Genomic DNA, 6,076 nt, shown 5'->3' on the forward strand with positions numbered 1-6,076 from the left:
TTGTAACATCATGTCTTGACTAGGAACGATCCAGTCGTGAATCCCAACTCTCTAATTCTACTATTTCACTATTGTGTATTATGTATTTGTTGTTTTATTTTGAATTAAAAATAAAAAGCATGTTTACTATTTCAATGTTATAAATTAGAATGGTATAAAAAGAAATACTATAGTGAGTACTGTTGATTGATGTAATATGAATTTTTAAAATGTTTAGTTGTTCATCATTGACTATATGTGCTAATTAATCGTAATTTAATTTGTAAAACGTTACATATATTGAAATGTTTCAATATGCATACTCGATGATGTTAGGAGATCTTATTAGTAGGAATTGTTTGTGGACTTACTGGGTAACCATTGTTACTCACCCTTTCCATTTTATTTTTTTTAGTTTTAGAACATGCAATTGCTGAGACGGACGTGAAATCGATAAGTGAGGAACTTCTAGTTCGTCATATAGACGACCAGAGTCCATTGCTTGGGAACGATCCAATAATAATAAGAAAGAAAGGGTGAGTAACAATGGTTACCCAGTAAGTTCACAAATAATTCTTACTAATAACCTCTCCTAAATATCATCGAGTAAGCATACTGAAAAATTTTAATACATATAACGTTTTACAAATTAAATTACGATTAACTAGCACATATAGCCAAGGATGAGCAATTACACATTTAAAAAATTCACACTACATCAATCGATAGTACTCATTATAGCATTTGTTTTTATACTATTCTAATTTATAACATTGAAATAGTAAACATGTTTTTTATTTTTAATTCAAAATAAAACAACATATACATAATATACAATAGTGAAATAGTAGAATTAAAGAGTTGGAATTCGCGACTGGATCGCTCCCAATCTAGACATAATGTTACAATACTTTATGGCTTTTAGTTCCTGATTTTGTGGTTAGTCGATGTGTACCACACTTGGTTGACCATTTATCCAGTTTTGACTGGCTGTTTGACGTGACTGTAAGCAATGAGTCTCTGGTCAATGTGTCAAAACATTCAATTACTCTAGATTATTAGTGATCATTGACTAATCATCTTCGTTTATACCTATCAGGCGTGCATGTGATTCTCATTATACAATCCCATTCGTGTATGATCACCTTTACATTACAAGTTCACTAGTAAAGATAGAGAGGAATAATCCGGAATTCCAGTTGTGATTTCACTTTCATACGCTCCTATACCATGTATGAACTTGGATGTCCCTACCATACATCCCAAGATAGTACATCACTCCGAATGATACGACGTATTATACCCAAGCATTCACAAGCTATTTAATAACTCACAAAATAACTATATATGCATAACATTTTTCTTTGAAAACAAATGAGAAATTTACATTACGAGGTTGCGAATGGAAATCTAGTTTCCTACCATGCAATAGTATTCCCATTACTTAAAATAAATAATAGTGTGAAAATTAAACTGCACCTCGCGTTATAGAAATTAAATAAACATACATCTAGAATTATTATCCCCAAATATCTATTACTAACCTACGAACAACATAAAAATGTAAAATGTAGACATCACCTATTGGGTGTGATTCTTACATTTTACTGTCTCATCTCTTTTCCTATTTTTTTGATATTTTTACTTTTTATTTTTTCAAACACAACATTCTTTTTCAAACTTTCAAATTCATTTTGATCATTCAACTAAAAAACTACCAAAATTTAGTCAAAATGGGGTCCCAATAAATACACGAAGTCAAACTACTAAAACTGGAAAAGTTTGTGAAATTTTGTTTAAGTCTCATAAATACGAATTTTTAAAATGAGTTTTTGGAAATGAAAGTCTTGAACATAAGATTCAACATCATATAATTTCTATAGCTCAATTTAAAGAAACGAAAATATATTCACTTTTTATAATCAAATAAAAACATCAAAATTTATGTTTTGTTCTTAGGACCAAAAATTGAATTTTAATCCTTTGAGATTTAGATCTTGAAACTATTCTCATTCTTCCGAAATGGGGGGTAAAATCTTACTTTTATTAAAGAACTTAAAGTAAATAGAAAGTAAAAAAAAAATTAAAAAGGACATTTAACCAACGGTGGCGCCATCAGTGACCAACGATGACTGACAAGAGCACCATCAGTGACTAACGGTGACGTTGTTAGCAAGTTATAGGTTGCTCAAAAACTTTGATTTTTCGACCAAAATTTTGGGTTTCTTCCACGATACTTCGATCTAATATCCCACCCATGATTCGATTGTTAAATTATGATAAAAACTCATCAAACATGAAGACATTGGCGTGAATTTGAAACAAATAAACATAATCTTACATTTTAAATCAACATTACAATTTTGATAAAACCCCTAGATGCAAGTTTTCAAAAAATACGGCTACTAATAAGAGTTGAGGGCCCCATAATTAATTAAAATTGGTTAGATTTGACTTTAGGTCCCATTTAGCTCATTTAACAAAGTTAATTCAAGTTGTACCAACTGCACTTCTTGATCGAAAACAGTGCCTAAGCGTAATCCTGCCCTATAGTACCACGTGTATTCGAGGGATATAAAATATCTATTCTAGACAAGAAGTGATTTAAGAGTGTCTTTGCTCAGCATCGTGCGTCACCTCTCAACTGGGGATTAAACTGATTGTTTTTTATTTCAGAGATTTGGGTTAGAAGGGTTGGATTATTCCTTTTAACCAGTTAAGAGCTATCTAGTCGTAAGAACCCAGTGATCACGGGTGAATTCCTTCATCTTTTGTATGCAATTCTTTCATGTATGTTAGGTAGGAGACCTCAGAAAAAATTCGATTGAATCGTTTGATCCGAAAATCACAAGATCTCATCCACTACCTAGGATTAAAAGAGAAATCAACACCGTAACCACCCCGCCAGTCCTAGAAATGGATCCACATTCAATTCCACCTCATCACCTTCATGAGAATCAACTAACTCTCAATGAGTTGTTTACCCCTATTACAACCAATCCTCCTTCTTGTATAGCTTTACCTACCACGAATGTGGTACAGTTTGAAATAAGAGCAGCCACCATCAACATGCTTCCCAAATTCCATGGTTTCGAGAGTGAATAACCTTACAATCATCTCAATAAATTATTGACCTTGTGTCAGACATTAAAAAATGGACACCTCGATGAAGAGAGTGTCAAGCTTAGGTTGTTCCGTCTCTCTCTTGAAGATCATGTTCCTGCATAGTTAAATTCCTTGGCCTCTAACTCTATCACCACGTGGGATGAGTTATCAAGAAAATTTATGGTCAAATTCTTTTCGATGGCAAAAATGGAACAATTCAAAAATACCATTAGGAATTTCAAAGGAAGACCTGATGAAGAATTTTCCCAAACTTGGGAAAGATTTAACGACCTTCTTGTCAAATGTCTGCATCATGGGATAGATAAAACCCAATTAGTCAACTTCTTTTATCATAATCTCTCGACAGCCCACCGTATCCTTTTAGAGTCTATGTATCAAAGGAAGTTCATGAATCACAATCCCAATCAAGCATACGAGTTCCTAGTCGAACTGGCTGAGAATGCCCGAAATTGGAGCTCCAACTTAGGAGATTTCGATAAAGAAAAGTTGGGAACTAAGAAATCGGACATGTATGAGATCAAATCCGATCCTGATTTCAAGAATGTCATGACAAGCCTAGTTACTAGCATGCAAAGTCTGAATAAAAAGTTTCATGCTTTTAGTGTCAAAACCAATTTCCAAGAATCCACCCCAGTTTTGCAAGTCGTTTCAGAAACATCTTCATCATGTCTACTCTATGAATGCTTCACTCATTCCATTGAGGATTATCCCACTTTGCTAGTAGTAAAGGTCGAGAAAGCCAATGTTATCGAAACATATATCATGTATAGGAAACCCACTCCTAACTCTTATAGTCAAACCTACCATCCCGACATAGGTTTCACCCCAATTTTTCATATCGACAAAATAAACCTATTCAATCAAGAGGTCCTCCAGGTTTCTAGAAAAATTACAACCGCCAACCACATTCCAATGCGAACCTATCTTTAGTTTTGTAACCATCCTACTCTTCACCTTAAAATTCTAATCAACGGGATATCATTGTTGACCCCATGACCAACTACTCTCCTCCTGTTGCTCAAATGAACTCGTCATTAGAATCAATGATGGCTGAGTTGTTAAAGCAACAACAAAAAATCATGCAACAACAAATCCAGACCAATCAGAATTAGTCTCAGATCAATCAAGTTAATGCACAAGAAATTAACAAACTAGAGGTTCAATTGGGTCAACTAGCTTCTTCTATAGGGGAGAGAAACAAAGGGCAATTTTCTAGTCAAATAGTGCCTAATCCAGGAGGAACTGTCCTAAGGAGGCAGTATGAAATAACAAGACAGGCAGGTCCCTCTAATTTTGTTTAAGCCATCCATAGCTTACAATCCAGTAAATTGGTAGACAATAAAGTAGACATGCTTGAGGAAGTTCTACCAAAAAGAACCACCTTCAATGCATCTTCCACAGATAAAGGTGACTAGACTAAGGAAACATCTCCACCACTCAAAAGTCAAATAATCATTCCCAAAGTCCAATTTCCACATAGACTCATAGACAACAAAAAAGGAAAATAATTGGAAGGAATTTTAGAAGTTCTCAAAAATGTTCAGATCAATATTTCCTTCCTCGATGCAATCCTTCTGATTTCTTTGTATGCCAAATTTCTCAAAGATCATACCACTGTGAAACGCATAACTCATGTGCCAAGAGAGGTTGTGATTTCAACCCAGTCTTCCTGTCTGATTCACAGACAATTGTTCCTAAATTCAAAGACTTTTGCTATCTTACAATTTATGTATACATCGGAGATACGATGATAAAGAAATGTCTATTAAATCTTGGGGCTAGTGTGAATCCTCTTCCTAACTCTATTTACCAACAACTAGGTTTTGGGGAACTTAAGCCTACTAATATCACTTTGAGTCTAATAGATAGATCAGTGAAGATTCCTAAGGGAATGAAAGCGCCCTCAATCTGCGGGGTGCGCAGATCCACTTTTGACCTTTGAGGTTTGGGAGTCGCCACCTACTTATTACGATCTAGGAACCAAACTGACTCTAAAAAAGGCAAATATTACTAATCTACGAAAGAAAAAAGGGTTCGGGGATCACGTTACGGGGTTGGAAGGTGTTAGGCACCAACCTCGCCCGGCAAGTGCTGGTCTCTACTTCTTCCCAAAAATCGGTTATATTGCAAAATAGATAAAAAAAAATAACAAATAATTATAAAAAAATATATATAAAAGAAAGTTACCTTGCCGATTACAACGATTCCTTCAGCACCAATGAAGAGTATCTACGTATGTATTACCTTGCTATTTGTTCGTCACTGAATTTGATTTCTGATCTCCAAGTTGAGGTATCTTTTCTTAGATTTGTGAGTTTTCTGATTTTTCTTATGCATTTGAAGGTGTTTTGAAAGGGTTTTTGGGTGTTTTTTGAGCTAAAGTTGAGGTATGGATATTAGGTAAGGAGTTAAGGCTTAAAAATTAGGGTTTTGAGAAGGTTGGAGAGGCTTCTTGACCTACTTTTCGTAGGATTTATGACTTGATACGAAAATAGGGTGTGAGGACTTCTATTTATAGATTTTTTTTAAGAGTTGATTTAGATAGAATTAGTGTTTGATTATAATTCTTTTAGTTAGAGTTGTGTTTTAGTTAGAATTGTTTTAGGTAGAATTGTATTTTAATTAGAATTATTTTAGGTAGAGCTATATTTTAGTTAGAACTCTATTAAATAGAGTTATTATTTAATTAGAACTCTATTAGGGTTTTGACTTTTGGTCTCATTTGATTGACTTTAATACCTTGACTTTAGTCTTAATTGACTGACTTTAAGATTTTGACTTTAGTCTTAGTTAATTGACTTTAATTTTGACTTTAGTCTTACTTGATTGACTTTAATACCTTGACTTTAGTCTTTCTTGGTTGACTTTAATTTTTTGGAGAACCTCCCTCTATTATATCTTTAATTCTTCGGACCCCCAAATGGAGGGGTCCTTAAAAAAATATCTTGCGAACCCTCAACAATTTTGCCTG

Source organism: Akebia trifoliata, chromosome 1 (genome assembly GCF_017979445.1).
Source record: "Akebia trifoliata isolate Shusen 1 chromosome 1, ASM1797944v1, whole genome shotgun sequence".
NCBI classification, from domain to species: domain Eukaryota; kingdom Viridiplantae; phylum Streptophyta; class Magnoliopsida; order Ranunculales; family Lardizabalaceae; genus Akebia; species Akebia trifoliata.